This window comes from Necator americanus, chromosome X, assembly GCF_031761385.1.
Source record: "Necator americanus strain Aroian chromosome X, whole genome shotgun sequence".
Classification (NCBI taxonomy): domain Eukaryota; kingdom Metazoa; phylum Nematoda; class Chromadorea; order Rhabditida; family Ancylostomatidae; genus Necator; species Necator americanus.
The window spans coordinates 4,406,935-4,424,648 of NC_087376.1; positions in this window are offsets into that span (position 1 = coordinate 4,406,935).

The following is a 17,714-nucleotide window of genomic DNA, read 5'->3' on the forward strand; positions in this document are numbered from 1 at the left end:
CAGTTTTTGATTTTGGTATCGATTTTGCTGTACATCTGAATTCCCTTAAACATCTAATACCTTGTTCATAATTTCAAAAAAAAAAATCCACTTTTTCCACTCTCTAATTATATATCTAATTATATGTCCCTCTAATTATATATTTTAGATACTCTTCATTAAAAATAAGTCAACAGAGGCCGGACACCTAATTTTGCACTTCGAACAGACGAAATGCACTTTCATAGATGAAAAATTAATGGAATTAATTAATGTTTGCTCAGCTCAGAAACATTTCCCATATAAGTAAGAGTAGAATTTACTTTGTGTCTTCTAACTGGAAATTCTTTCTATGGTAGCGAAAAAATAGCTGAAAAATTGAAAAAAAAAACCGAAAATGAAAACGAAATCAATGAAATGATGGTTGGCTTAATCCACATGAGAGATCCGCATTAGTGTTTTTTTTTTCAGAGCCTACGTTCTTATCTTTCAGCTGGATTATATTGGATATATATTGGAATCTGTGGTATTCTACTCACGAATATGCAGTTCTAGAGTGCTCACGAAAATTTCTTTAGTTACTTGTGGAGTAATTTTATAAAAAAGTGGATGTTGAAAAAACTATGTAAAATCTTGTCGTAAAAGAGAACTCAGAGTGTTAGATAAATCCAGAATTCTTTGAAAAATCTACAGTGGAAGAGTTTCACGCAAATGGGAATTCATTTTTCTATTCTCCGACGTAAAATAAGGACATGCATCCTGGAAAGTGAAATTAAAAGGTAAATGAATAGTAGTTTCAATGGTATGGTGCTGTTTAAGAGGATATGATGCCAGAAATCAATACTTCAGAGGTACGGAAGGACTCAGGTATTTATCTAACCAACTCCAAAACGTTGGAAAAAAAGTGCTCAAAATTATTTTGCACTTCCTCGCATATTCCTACCAAAATTCATGGAAGATGAGCTCAGAAAAGAAGGAAAATGAAATAAAAATAAGCTGAATAACGCTTAGACGATAGCAATACCGTAGGCTATGCGCTTGCTGCCTGGATTGACGTTCTGGAAATGCTGATATTGCAAAAGAATTTTCTTGGCGGAGATACATCCGGCTCTCAGATTTCTGTGCTTGCTCTTTGTATGAAGCTAAAAATTTGTAACGAATGTAAAAAACTCTAGCTAGGAAGTAAGTAAATGAACTGAAAAGAGCAATGAAAAAATTTAAACTCATTGAGTTGATGGTTTTCTGTAGTTTTCAAAATCACTCGTATTTACTGAAAAAAATGGAAAAAATCCAACCAATTTGCTCATTTGTAAGAGAGACCAAATAATGTTTATTATCTCTTGCAAAGTTTTTTTCTTTATTCCGAGGTGCTTACACAAAATGGAAGCTTAAAAAATTTATGTACATAGAGGTGCGTAGGTTGACGAATTGTATCCAGACATGATGAAAATTTTGTGAAAACCAAATTAAAAAAAATCAAAAGCGTACAGAACATAGAAGAAAAAAGAAAAATGTAATACAAAACACGAGAATCTCCTAGGAGTATTTTTTTATTCAAAAATTGAAATATATTTCATTTTATATAATATAATCACCTGTAACTACTTTTACACAGTTCTATAACTAATGGAATAACTTCCTCTCATTACTTCTACGTAATTAGAATTATTCATTTAACTATGGTGTTGCAAAAAGTACTTTCGTAATTTAAGAAAAAAAAATCGGAAAATTTATCCATAAATCTTTTGTTTAACAATGTTTTGTATTGAAAAGCGGTCAAAACGAACGAACGATGCGTGATGTTCAGGGCTTATCTTCTCAAGTATGTGTTAAGAAGATTCGATTTTGTTTACAAAATGAATCATTCTTCAAAATATCTGCGAAACAATGCATGTTTCCGATTGTTTTTTTCAATTTATACGGAAATGTCGTTGTTCAGACAAGCAAACTTTCGTCTACAGACATCCTGTAACGATGTAAGAAGTAAAAATAGAGATGTTTGTGATGTTAAACTGAAAAAAAAGTCTTCAAATGCGAAGTTTTTATGTGACGGAAGGAAATGAAAGAAAAGATAACATGGATTCAATTTGAGGAATTTGCTACGTGTTTTCAGTGATTTAGGTGCTTCAGTTAGTTTTTGTTTTCACATTTTTAGGATTACCAAATACGTAAAAATTATTTCTGGCTCATGTTAAACAACAAAAAGATGAATAAAAAATAATTACAACCAAATATGTCAAAAAGTGCAATAATTTTTATATGCCAAGTAAAAACTAATGTGCAACTCGTCATTTCCTTATTATTATCGTTGTTTTAGTTGCCTATTTCCAATTGTCAGAATAAATTTTTATTTTTCTTCAGCGGTCCTTTGAAGATTATGACTATTCCGACTATTCGCTCTTCAAAGAATAATACTTCTTCTAACAGGTTATCAGCCAAAGATCAGAAGAAAAAAATTGGGGATTTATTATCTTCTTCTTGCTTCTCTACTGATTTAAGGATGTAAATGTCAGTGCAGAATTTTTTGATAACAAGGAAATCAGCATTAAAGAAGTCGTCTATTGTCCAAGTCTAACAGATGCTGTTACGATTTTTTCAAAAATATATTTCCAAACTAGATGTCTTACTTGTATAGATACTATTACTAACCAACTATAATTCCTACAACTTTCTTGAAATTCTAAAAACTTAAACATTGCAGCTTGAAACTATATTTAGGAGCACATTTACCATTTAAAAAATCATCTTATAACAAAAAAGGTGGCAGTTGTGAAGCCGGTTAGAAGTCCGCTGTAGCCACACCGCCGATAGTTCGGAACCGCCCTAGTGCAAACAAGTCCTTTTATCCCTCTGTGGTCGATAAGTTGTTACCAGACTTGTCTGGGAGGATAAAAACATTGACTTGATACATTGTTTGGTACCTGTAAGTTATTGTTGAGGCCAACACGCGTTCCAAAACCTCAACGATTACGAATTGCAGTATAAACGCGTTGGTGCATCCCAAGTGGATTTGTACACCAGTGAGTTTATTTTTTATTCTATAATAAATAATAAAACGTAATGGCGTCGTAATGACTTATTTTCTTAAATAGTGGATAGAAAATATTAAAATATTAATTATTATAATAATATATAATATAATATATTATAATACATAGTATAATTAATAATATTATTATTTAGATAAAAAATTGTAAAAATACTAATATCTTTGTAACGTACCGATTACTGGAGATATTGCGGTTTGGTGACAAATGTAGTTTGCATAATAAAAATATTCCAAAAGTGTTGCTATTAAATTGTTCTGGACAAGGTACTCTTATATAAAAGTAATTATAACAGAGGAAAACCAAGCTATAGATGAGTTTAGAATAATTATTAGAGAGAAATATTGACATCAGAAGTTCGCATGGAAATTGTTGGTGAAAAAATACAATTGAATGCGAATACTAAATAGCAGATAAGAAATTATTGCTAATGAAAATATCTGATCCGACTTGTCCTGGAAAAATCAAGAAAAAATGTCTAAAAATGTTTTAAAAAACGGATTTGTGAAAAAAATCGAATTACTGTGGCTTGAAGAATACGAGATTTTTCCGCAATGAAATGGAGGTTTTCAAAAAAAAAATGATATTCACGTTATAGCTGCTCGATCGAACAGAGCAGTTGATCGGATAAAAACTGGATCGCTGCAACCGCTGATCTTCGTTTCTCTGGATTCTACTCGTACAATGATCTTGCTTAGAATTTAGACGGATTGGAATACAAGGGAATAGTAGTAGTAGTTAAGGTAAATGGAAACTAGTACATATAACAGGAATATGCATGAATTTCAGGATAATAATAGTGAATAGTACGATCGTTTCGCTATTGTTATTATTCAGATCACGTTTTAGTGCAAAATGCACTTTTCCGTTGTGAATCACATCGTTTTTCAAAAGATGACTCATGTTCGTTTTTGGTTACGGAGTCGCTTCATCATAAAATATGGATTTTTACTAAATTTGTGCTGCTGGATCGGAACGGGGAAAAACAGTTGAGTTCAATAATCGTCGATATGTACATAGAGTTGTACAGTAACAAAAACAAGTTGTTAATTACTATTTAGGTTTGTACAAACAAGTTTTCACTCGTAACACGAACACACTTTGACGGATTGAGTCATCAACCTCAATTATATCCAGGCACTGTCCAAATATGTATTTTTCAGAAAAGTGTCTGAGAACAGTTGCATTATTCTAAGAGAGGAATAAGGAAGTATTTTAAGAAATTGGAATTTTAAACTGTCCAGCAAAAATAACATTGAAATAGCATAATTTTTTGAGGTGATTCAAAATTTCAGAGTTTCAGTTTTTTTCTTGCAAAAAAAAAGAAAAAAAGAAAACAACCGATTGTCTACTCTACTGTGGTTCTCTCGAGCATTTTGATAATTTGAATTTCCGTTCCCAGCCAAAAAACCTAAATGTATTCGAGATCAGACCCTAAACTTCAAACTGCACACTGTTTTCTGGATTACAATCAATATTTCTTTTACGCGGAGAGTTTTAGGAAAAAAACATCAGAAATTTTGAGGTTTTCTCTGGAAAAATGCAATTTTTACCTGAACTTTTCTGTTACTTAGAAGTACATTGGTATCGACTTCGTTTTTCTGCGTCGAAATGTTGCAACACTTTCGCTTTTATTAAATTTGGTCTGAATGACCAGAGCTTGTTTGTCCGGAGCGACGAGATTTTAGTGAATGTTTCCGGAATCGAAACTATTCTTGTAGGGCTGAAAGTGGAGGGGTTGAAAACTTGTTCAGCTCAGCTTATTAAACGAGAATATTTTGGAAAACAGCATCTTCGAGACTTATAGATTTGTTCAGACCGTAAACCTGAATGGTGAAGCGGAGTTAAAGGAGGTTTCCACCGTTCAAATGTTAGGGCCCGCTCGTAAATCAGCTAGATTGAAAAAAAAATCATCAATTCCTCAAATTATATTACATATTATCTTAATAAATCCTAATAGATATACGGTAAAAAGAGATTTATTGCTCTAAGACTAAATGAGGCATGTATATAAAATTTCAGACATTGCTTAAGGCACCGTAGCGGATGTAGCGCAGTCGGTAATAGGTTCGACTATAGCCGCACGATTGATGGATCGAAGCCGCCCTGATGCTAACTAAAATTTTCAGGCCTTCGGTGTTGAGGAATTGGGACGAGATTTGTCTGAGCGGATGAAAAAAAAATACTGACCTGACACATCGGCTCGTCTCCGTAAGTCATTGCGGGGAGTGCGCACGAGTTCGCAAACCTCAATCGATTCTGAATTGAAGGCGAATGCGTGGGCGGATCGCCATAGGGATTGCCTGGTAGCTGTTTGAGAATATTTGTTATTACTGTTAAGTTACTGAAATAAGCAATGTTTTTGAGTAATGACCATTCAAAGCATTTGAACGACTCGTTAATATAATTTGGAAAAATCGCCCATTTTTCAGCACAAAAAAGAAAAAAATATTTTATTTGTTGACGACTTCTCTCCAAAATTGGGATAGTCACAACGATTGCGTACCGGCTAAGTTTATTTATCTATTATGTTTTAGCCACTTATTTTTGGTGATCTTGATCTACCGTATCTCTTCACTGATGCACTTCTGCTCCTATGTCTTGTTCGGCTTTTGGACCTGCTTCTACTTCTTCGCGACGAGCAAGGCATTGTTAGTAAATCTTATTTTTTACTTATTTTCTATTTTTTTGTCTTTTTATCATTTATTTTCTCCAGTCACTGGACGCGATAAAGCATGGAAGTTCCAATTTTTCTGGAATCCAGATTACTAGATCGTATTACAAGTTTCGCTTTAGGTCCTCTACCAATCCTACCATCTTTGATATGTAGTAGGTAAATTTGAGAGTTTTTCTACTTTTCTACTACTAGCTTTTCTACTTTTTTACTTATTTAATTTTTTACTTACTCTTACTTTTTTTCTACTTTTTTAAGATAAGCTTCTCTTAAATTCAGTTCATGTTAGCTTAGGTTTACAGTAAATCGGTTGTGAACTTCTTGCTTATTAGGTTTTTACGTCTTTTTTTATGATCCTGGATGTTTCTTGTTATGATCAACATCATCTTCAAAGACCATTGACCAGCTTTGACCAACTATTATCGATTTACCTCCACCGAAGTTTCGAGAAAAAGATGTTAAACTACAAGAAATCCTTTTCAATTCGTTTCTGTTTGATTACTGCACCTGTTAATTCCACATTCTGGACACTTAATCTTATCGGATTCATTCAATTTATCGTCGAATTTCTGTTCTGATCCAGATGGAGCAAGTAGATCAAAGCGAATCGTTTACCGGAACATTTTTTGTGTTAGAATCACTAAGTGAACTCACTGCACACAAGTTTTTTTTCTTCCAATCGTCATCCTCTTTCACCTTTTCATTTGTTTTTTTCTTTAAAATTTTCCTCATTTCTTTTCATGTAAAAGGGAAACTCTGTAAATAGAATGGAGACAAAACAGAATGTCAAAGAGGATTAATTTTTAACAATGTGTTGGAACATTTTAAAGAAGAAGATGACTTCATACATTACATATTTGCGAATTTTTGACTTTTGCCGTTTTTTTAAACTTTGGAAATTTCCGACTTTTTTAAACCACATATGTATACTGTGTATAAGTAAATTTGTGCTGTTCATAAAATCGTTTTTATTTTATTAACATTACTAGAAGTTCTCACTCCCTAAGCGCGTGAAAGTTTCATTATTCTCATTCTCAGAAAAATTTTTCACAAAAAGAAAAATTGTTTGCAAGATGGATAAAGTACATAATTCGGTTAAATATTCTATTGATATTCGCATCCTAAAAATTTCGCAGAGATTGTTTATCCATTTATTTAATGAAGTTTTTCTTTTTAGAAATTTGATAAATACCATTGCTGATTTTCAAAAAATTTTCAATAATGTTCTTGATGACGTCATGTTGCAGTTGTGAAAGTTTTTGTGAAATAATTCCACGAGAACCTCATTTTTTTAATGTCTATGAAGAAATTAATGATTTTATGTGGGGAAACCCGTTGCTGGAATTTGAATAAAATCAATTCCTTCTGTACGGAACGATTTGCCCCCTTTTTCGTAACTTTTAAAATTACAGAATTTTTAGAGAATGTTCGCATTTCCACTTCCATGTCATGTTGTTTTGTCAATGACGGTCTTACGTTCCTGAAATGTTCACATGTGATGAATTTCTGGAGTGATTCGAAGACACAGGAATGAAATGGCGCATAATGTCTGAGGACAGTTAGATTATTCCGCAACTCTTGTGAGTTTTTTTTTTCTGCTTTGAAAAATTACTGTTTTACGGGTACAGCCTGATTGTACAACTGTAAGGATTTGGTTGAAATAGAAAAAATTATGAATTTTTTGAGGATGTAACAAATGTATTGAGATTCGCTTTTCTAAACTATTTTTCATCTGAGGCAATCCAAGTTAAAAATATCATATTTTATAAAAACATTTTTAAAAAAGAATAGACTTTCTTGCTTCCTACCACCTTATAATCAACTATAAATTAAATAAACTTTATGAGCTCAGGGTTTTAGGTACAATCAGTAAGGGTAATTTTCTGATCTGTTTTATTATTGAAAATGTTTCCATGTGGACACGAAAGTAATTATCAGATTTGTTTTTTTTTGGCAAGTTGTTTATACTAAATAGAGTACGGAATATATCCTAAATAAATTTTATTGGCGCTCCAAGAGTCTAATATTGGCACGAATTTGTTCGCTAATTTCCTAACAAGAAGGTAGAAGACAGCTGATCCTACCGTTTTCAATTATAAATGCTCATGTACCAACTAGAGTTATACATAAAATTAAGATAAACTACTTACGGCTTCTTACCTACTAGTTTTACATTGGTTTTCTTGCTTATTTTTAATTTTACTTACCTAATATCTGATTTCCCATAGGATTCTCAAAGTGATCCTGAAAAGTATTTAAAAATAATGAGAAGCCATTAACTCGACACTAATGGCTTTTCATTATTATTTTTTGTATGCTTTACCATTTTAAATCGTTACATTTACATAATTATAGAATGTGTACTGTTTCAAGAGAGCTTTAATGAATTTTTCTTAAAGGAAAAGAACAAAATTTGCATGCGACGTTCGAAATTCTGCGCACCAGATCTTCCGTTATTCCATAAAATAAAATAAATATTCCAGAGGGTTTTTAGTTCAAGTATTCGACTAAATTAAATTCCTTTAGTTTCCACATATCAAATCACATAGTTCCCTCAAAGTCATATTCTTAATTTTCATTTTGGCAGCCTATTTTTTTTGGTCTAGAAAAACATTTAGTGAAAGGAAATAGAAATAACGAAAAAAAAGGAAGGAAGGATAGCGTTCGTTTCCGGCCTTTTTTTTCTTCTTCTTCGTTATCGAGAAAGAATTCTCCTTCTATTCCCAAGAAAATCATTTAGGATGTTATCCTTGAATTCACGAATAGAGGCGGTATTGTATAGTGTTGAAATTATAGCTGCCTGATATCCTAGAGGGTAGGGGCGAAACAATCCACCATTCCATTTCTAGCCTCTATCCTTTCTCTTAATGACGTTTTTTTTAAAGAGGAGTTATATAGAATTTTGAGCTGTGGAAGGCTATTTATTAGATATTTTAAAGATAATAAAAATACTATTTTAGGCAATTAGAAGTAATTTATTTCAGAGTTTACTAGGTTTACTACATCATTACATATGTACACAGGGATTTAAATCGTTCCTTTCCAGTATTGTTTTTTCTTTTCCAAAAAAAAAGTGTGGAATAAGCGCAATGGACGTTCTTAATTGTAATTATACCGCCATCCTCGTCCTATGATTAGCATAAAAAAATCCATGTGCCTTGATTTTTTAATGTGCATAATATTTCTTGTGTTTACTCTGCACGTACTTGTCCTCCCTGTACATACTTTGTTTATATTTTCAACATTGTATTAATTTTTATGGTAATTAATTCCTATTTTTGTGGAGTTCATTTGAATACATTGTAATTATTGTTATTTGTTGTTATTCGAAGGTTTTTCTTATCAGTTTCTTAGAAGAAATCGTGGAGATATTGAAGAGATATGGAATCATATATTTCCACAGTAGCAGCTATCAATACAGTATTACATTCATCTCATTAGCGGAGAGTGTCTGTTTCAATCATGGGAAAAAAATGGAATTTCCAGATTTTCATGCCTGATATGCTGTTCCAAAGCAGTGAAATTGATATGTTTCAGATATTTTCTAATGATGTCATAATTAATTAGTGAATGGTTTTCTCTCCGTTAACTTATATGAGAGAATCATGAGTGATTTGCAAGCAGATTCATTTATTTTGCAGATAGGATCGAAAGAAGAAAAAAACCATTCGGGGAAATTTATTGCATTATATCCACGAGTGACTGTAAACATGTAGAGAACAAAACAAAACATGGATTGAGTCTTTGAAATTGGACTAAAAATTTGTAACTGCACATAGAACGCTTTTGTACATATGAAAATTATAAAACTCAAAATTTGTTTCAAAACTGTAATAGAAAAAATAATTGCTTGACCTTTGTAGTGTTTAAATATGACGATATAGAATATGTAGCAAAATAAATGAATAAAAGAAAAATGGTGTTAGATGAAAACAATGTAAAAAAGATAATTAAAAGAAAAGTAAAAAAAAATGACAGCTTATAAAAGATGCAAATAAAAAAAATTGATTTGAAAATATAGAACATAGATGAAAAGAAAATTCTTTGCATAATTAAATATAAACTCGTCAAAGAAAACTTTTGTTGTTGCTTTCCTTCTAATTTGGTATTCCTTCAAGACATCATTGATGAGATCCATTAAAACATCTCCGATGATCATAAAATATTGCTCTACTTGTATTTTCTTCCAATTCCCCCCCCCCCCCCCCACCTAATTAGTTGATTAAATTTGAGAAAGCAGCTAAGACAGCACCGGACTCATCCAACGATGCACTTCTATTGAAAAATTTATGAGGGAAGACAGAAAAAGGGTAAAAAAAAATTTTTTTCCATTTTAGTTGTAAATAAGAGTGGTTGTATAGGTTGAAAGTATGAAAGTATGCTGTCGATCTCTTGTAGTCGTCAGGAATGTCACGTCCAACATGGTTACCACATTGTTTACAGGAATATATTCATATACATAGATTAATATATTCAATATTCATATACGTATACACAAAGTTTGCATGCATTTCTCTATACTCTACTATATTGTTTTCAGAATTTTTAAATTTTTTGGATTCATTCTGAAAATTTCATTAGCAGATATATTATATTTATTTTAGAAAAATTTCCTATCCAAATAAATCAATGAATATCCATCTCCCCTATCCAATTGAGAGTGTACGACTTGCACTTTTCTGTACGAAAATGGCACCTCGTTAATTTCATGAACCATTCGTCTAATTTTAGTCAACCGTTTAAAATAAAACAATTTCCGACGAACCCGTTTTGCTTTATACAATTAGCAAATAGTCACCATTTGCAAGGGGTACTGTCATTTCAATAGGCTAAATAGATTTCACATCTATTCTGGTACAAATATTCTTAAATGTCGGATTAAAAAAAAGAACCTCATTTTTATTTTTCAGGCATAAATATGAATGATAAATGTTCAGAATAGGATATGTCGTCTATTCGGCAGTTTTTTTTGTAGAAAAAATATTAACACAGCACTGAAAAAAATTACTTGCCACTGATATATGTAGGTTTGTATGGATGCTCCATTTTTTCACTACAAGACCCTACAAATTTACTTTATTCGACATTTACGAAAGTGAAAGTGTTACTACAAGAATTTTCTTTTCCATAAATTATATTTTCATCCACGTGAAAACTGTTGTTCTTTAAATAATTTATGTAAGAATTTCTTTACATTTGCTTTACTTTACTTTACTTTACTTACTTTATATATCCACAAAGAGAATAATCCTAAAAAACATTATATACCGCTCTAAATTGAACTGGTCTAAACTTTTCATTACCGGTTGTTTATAGTAATTAAACATGTCAAATAATTTCTGTTAATCTTCCGAAACTTTTAAAAATATCCTCAAAAATGTATTCAATGTATTCAAGGGAAAATAGTGTCATTGTTGGTCACCTGTCAATCACAACCGCATACTATGGATATTATTTCCGCTAATCCACAATCGTGAGAGCCTTGCCTACTGTTTAATGTTGAGTCATTATATCTACTGACTCAGGTTAATGTTGGTACCTGATTTTTGATTGTAGCAGTAATTTTCAAGAAAAAAAAAATTGTGGTCGAAAATTATTGAAAAACTTATGGTCTCATTCGATGAAAATCCCTCGCAAAAAAACGACAACGTTCAGTTCCCACATGTCTAGAAATATTAGATTTAATCATAGAAATACTTATTCTATCGTGAATATTTAGTGTTTTGGCAAGATATAATCCAGAAAATAGGAATATCATGTTCTGAAATATTGTTAATGGTTTTATATAGTTCTACACCTGTTTTCAACGATGTAATGAGTCACGAGAAGGATATTTTTAAGAATATCAATTACAAAATAAAACACAAATTACCGCTTGCTCTATTCGAAAGCATTCACCTTTTCGTTGTGTATGTTCGTCAAAAAAAATTCTGTACACACATTGACCACTTATATTTCTATGTTTATCACCTCATAAGATTTTTTCAAGATTTTTTTCCTTTTTCCTCAGTCATAGATTGATCGTAATTAGTTAGTAATATGAGACTGTTGTTGTAAAGGATTATTTCCGATAAGAAAATTTATTATGGATGTTCATCTATCCATAAATAAATTTCACTGCTTATCAATAACATCATTATGATGCTTAAATAACATCTCATTAAATTTTTCGCGCTTCTTCATATTACTTTTAACGATGAAAGAAAAAAAACCCAGAAGGTCACCATACTCTTTTTATTTCGCTTTAATACTTTTTATTTACTTCCAAATTACGTTTATATTTTGTGTTTTTTTTAATGTTTTCTAATGTATGTGGGAATAATTAGTGCAAATAAAACTGTTTTTGTTTTCGATCATTGATGCACTATCTATTACAGCAATATTGCACAAACAATCGTGAGGGTAAAATCTCATGGGAAATCTTAATCACGAGTTAGAAAATTAAACGAGTCAAATTCCTCCGACAGAAAAAACACAGTCCACAAAATATTGGATGATTTTCACTTTTATTCGGGCTGTTTTTTTTGTGCACTTTTAATAATCAGAGCTTAAGGAATACGAAATCAACTCTGGAAATGAGCGGTTTGCAATGTACCTCCTGTTTTTTTCCCTCTCGGTTGGGATTTCATTTGCAAGGAGATAATTGAATATCTCCTAAGCTAGAATATTCGTTTTAGATCTTTCTAATAGAGTGAGGTTTTTTTTATAATGGGAGGTAACAAGGAAAACGAGGCTCCTTTTCTAGGATAAATGAATAAATCGTATGAGCTTAATGCTTCATATGAATTGTAGATGTGTCATCATTTTTCAAATTTGTTCAATGTTTTTATAGTGATTCTATTGGCCAGAATAAATAACATATTTTTAAAAGTAAAGTTTTGATTTTTTTTAATTTTTAAAAGATTTTTAAAAGAATGTAAAGATTTTTAAAAGTCATTTGATGAGTTGTTTCTTCTACTATTTTATATTTCGTGGATAATCTTTTCGTTGATATTTAGCAGTTATGTAAAATCTAACACTACTTCTTCAATCAAAATAATTAAATAAACAACTAAAATAAAACAACAAATAAAGAATGTGATTATATTGAACTATACCCCTCTACCCCTGTCTATTCGTGGTAGGAACCAATCATCATCATCATCATCATCAATTCGTTGAGGATCGTGAATTCCTTTATGTGCTGCCTTTAATGAGGATATTTGTGGATACTTTTTCCTCGTTATCTCCTTGTGTTGAAAATTTATGACGATTGAATACAGGAAGAAATCAACGTTCAATCTCTAATCTTCATTCAATCCAGTAATTACATTTTCTTTCATATTTCCTCCTATTTCTACATCATTCCTGCAGTATTCTGCAGAGTTATTTTCTTCTTAATTAACTAGTTTTTACGTAAGTAAAAACTGTAAAATGCAGAAAAAAGGTTTTTTTTTTCGGATTTTTAGCTTTTTTCAGCGGAAATATTTAATTGAAACAAGGATCTGCAACGTATCTCACGTTTCTGCAGTTGATTTTCTGCAGCACGTAAATGTGCCAACTTCTCATTCACGGCTAAGAGCAGTAGACGGTGTAACTCGCCTCCTCTTCCACTTGACTTACTTCATTCATTCATGGATATTTATAATTGCAAATTCAGTAATTCTGCTCGTACACACACGTAGTTGTCATCTCATCTATCGTTTATATTCAATAAAACTGAAGAAAATTTCATCGCATAGGTTTCAGTCGTTGGAAATTCATTCTAGATATCCAGTTGGATTTTTTTTTCTAATTACTTGCTGTTACATTTTTCGAGAAAATTCGTTCAGTTGCAAATTTTGAGAATCTTGTTTTGTTTTGTTTTTTTTTTTTCAAAATACAACTTGGGGCAGATAAAAGTTTCCGCAGTCCGCGGAAAACGGTTCCAGGTTACAAAGGAACACATCCAAGGAAAGTTGATAGTTTATTGACTTGTTTATACTGTAGGAGATATTGCAAAAATTAATGTGGCCAGGATAAGTGGCTATATTGGCTTGGACAGAGCGTTTTTCATTAAAGGAATCACCCCCGAATATGGAATGATACAGATTTGAGGTGGAGTATTCATATACGGGATCGTAGATTATTGAGAGAAGGGTGATTCCGTTCATTTCTTCCTAATTCCCGTAAAAAAAACGGGCCGGAAGATACGGCTTCCGGCGTTCTGGCGCACTATTTTCTACAAGGAGTTCGATTGGAGCGCGCCAGTCTTGTGCACGCGCTGTATCTTCCGGGCCGTTTTTTACGGCAATTAGGAAGAAATGGACGGAACCACACCCCTCTTAATAATCTACGATCTCGCATACGAATACTCTATCTGAAATCCGTACCACCTCGGATTCGTGGGGCGATGCCTTTAATTCTGGTGAAGCCTGGTTTCACGTAAGTGATTATGTCAACTCACAAAATAACGGGGACTGGACAGCGGATAATCCACGTCACTTCCACCTAGGACCATTGCATGATCAGAACGTTGGTGTTTGGTGTGAAGTGTCTGCACGAGGCATTAATGGTCCCATTTTCTCTCATTTTCTTTCATTAGTTGGTGAATTCAGAGCAGTCAGTACATTCCCAACATTTTCAATCCATTTGTGGCAGAATTAACTGAGGAGGAAAAGAGCTACAGTTATTTCCATTAGGATGACGCAACTGTCCATACATCCCGCCGAACCATGGATCACATTCACTCAATCTTCACTCGTGACAGAGTTGTTAGCAGAAGTCAGTCTGATCTCGGCCATTGCTGGTCATCCAGGACACCTAGATGATCAATGTTCGGATACTTTTTGTGGTGAATCCTCAAGGCTAAGGTCGCAACAACCCTCATTGTCTTCAAGAACTCCAGCAGAACATTTCTGATGAGGCTGCAGCCATTCCAGCAGTGCAGCTTCGATCTGCTGCTTGCTACCCACGGCTCCAAAGTGCGAGGAGATGAATGGTGGTCATTTTCAATATCTCCTATAAGCAGGCTAGCGAACTCTCTTTTTTTCCGTGGATGCGTTCCTTTGTAACCTGGAACTCTTTTCCCCGGTCCACTTTTATTTGCCGCATCCTGTACTTAAACCCATCACCCTTCATTCGAGTGGCATAAATATTTTGCCACATAGCCAGAGTTTTAAGCGTTCTTTTTCGACTGCGCTTTCAGACGCCTACGGGAATGTTTCAAACATCGTCTATTCCATCACTACGGAGATTTTTCAGAAATCCTTTAAACGAAACGTATTCGCTTCGATATTTCGATCGTTTCTTTTCTGACTTGCAAAGCAAAGAGATTGCTATAGTTGAATTTGCACGCTTCAGTTATTTTTAAATTAACCCGCTGTCCATCTAATAAATCTTGATTGAATGTTACACTTTCACATTAGAAACGATGTCTGTGAGTCCATTATCCTTGCATAGATTCCAGAATTTTGCAGCTTACATCTTCACGAATTCCAACTCATATTTCTCAGAAATATCAGTTTCATTTCTACTTTCGAGAATATCTTGTTACTATTGTTAGTAAAAAGTTTTCCAGAATTTTCTCTTTCACTACGTGTCTGGAAAGAATTTGGTAATTGAATAAGTAGTACAAGTGATGTAAAGGAGGAAAACATTGCTGTCATCGTAGATTTTTGATCTCGTAGGATATTTTTTTTCTCGAACATTTCATAGCAAAACAATACTTAGCTTTGTTTTTGAAAGGATACGAGAAGAGATCTACATTTGTAATTTTATAATCCATAAATCAATTTTAGGAGGTCATTTCCATGTTTTGCCACCGAAAGAGTAAGGTAATGGCTGATAGGTGTGGCTCCTTTACACAGTTTGTACTAGATTTTAAGGATTTGTTTGCTTCCGTGTTACGCATAAATAATAACAATAGCTTTATGAGGATCCTCATTTATTCCTGAAAGTCTCTTTGGAATCTCCTTAGTTGTAGTTGACCTTCTCTTTTAAATATTACCAGAGAATCTGTGATAGTTCATAAAATAGTGCAGTATTTTATATTCACCTGTCAAGCTATCATTACTATTATTTAAATAAAATACTTTAAAATGAATGTCCACCTAGGATCTTTGCTAGGTTTTCATGTCAATCGTTCGTTTAAACAAAAAAACTGCATATATTATGAATTCATTATGATTATGATTTTGATTTTGATTTATCATGATTTTTCATTATGAATCATAAATTGCAGCAAAGGAAAAGTGCAAAAAAACTGCCATATGGGACCTTTCAACTGACCTCTTTCATGTTTTTTTCCCTTCTCAAAACTCGCTCTGTTAAACAGGATGAGAAAGCAGAAGGGAGGAAACATTGCTGCCATTTATGTACTGGAACATATAATCATAGCGGTTTCCAAGGAGAAACATCTTTATATATGTTTTAGCTTATAATTTTAAATTTGAGGATTTTTTTCCAAGGATTAATTTCACTTGACATCAAACATGCATCATAATTGGTTTTAATGTAGAATAATTATGTGAAAAATAACGATTAGTGGATCTAACACTATTATTAGTTGTATTTTTAGTTATATGTGAGAAGTATTTCTTTCTTTAATTAATTTTGGTGTCTAATTGAATTATTATTGATCAATAATAATTATTTCATCATTCAAGCTAAGACATTCCGCTGTTCTCAAAGTATATGAATTTTTATTAATTATTAATAATTATTTGATCATTCAAACTGGGACGTTCCATTTTTCATATGTTTTTGTCGTTCAAATTTTTCCCCACTTATTGTTTTTTTAATAAATATTTTATTGCTATCTTCCATCCTGCTTTCTTCCTTTGTTTTGTCGAAAGAATTTATTCATGTTTCACTAAAGTTGTCGCACTGACATAGATAAAGACCTTATTCTTCTGGATAAAATCCTTGCAAAGTTTTCCTATCATATTTAGCATTGATATTTAGAATAGGAACTCTATTGAGACGATAAAGATACTGACAGATTTCCTCTACTTCTTAAATTTCACCTTAATTTGACTAACTTGTGTAAGAGTGAGTGAGATCAAAAATTTTCCATAAAGCACTTGGATTCCCCACAACCTCCTCACAACAGGAAAGTATGAACGCTTGAAGTCTTATCGTCATCTTTGATGTTTGATGCTTTTTGGAGAAATAGACAAATTAGTTGAAAAACAGTTTATTTTGAACAAAAGGCATTCTTTTCTTAACATGGAAATTATAATGCAGGACTGAATTTAAATGTATAAATCGGCTTAGAAATTCATCTATGTGGAAAACTTTTTTTTCTTCCTAATCCTGAAGTGTACTTTTCATGTGAACATCTTCGTTTATGAAAATATTCCATCACAATTTGTTTGCATGGTGATTTATTTTCAATAATCTGAATCCCACTCGTCTACTTCCTGATCCTATGGATAAAATAAACTTGTATATTTAAGATCTAAAAAGAAATCCTGTGGACTGAAATGTATGGAATGTGGGACACATTGTCGCGCACAGCAAATACAAACCGCACACGTTTTTTTAACGTTAACATTTTTTTTTGTTGCATATTGGGGATCCAGAAAAGTAAGAAACTTCGTTTTTTTATATTAAAACAAATCAGAAGAATTTTTTTCAACACATTTTTATTTTTAGTTAATGGTTTAATCACTATCATCAACATCAGGAAAAAAAAAAACTTTTTGCTATGTAATGAGCAATTTTCAACTGCCAATTTATGTGAAAAACTGGAGAATAAAAATGATAGGTTTTAAAAATGCTTGAAATTTGTGATAGAATCGCCACTGCCTTCCATTATTACTAACAATGTTATCATTATTTTTGCAATGGAAACTTTTTTTACTGTTTTAGATTTAATTTTTTTTTCTAGTTCTGGGTTCAATATAACCCTGATCGAATGGTAATCAACGTTATTAGTGTGTTTTAGTCTTTGACCAAGTATATATTTATTTATTTATTTATTTATTCGTACATTTATAACCTATAATGAATGTACATATATGTAGTGCATAGAATGTTGAACACTGCTTCTT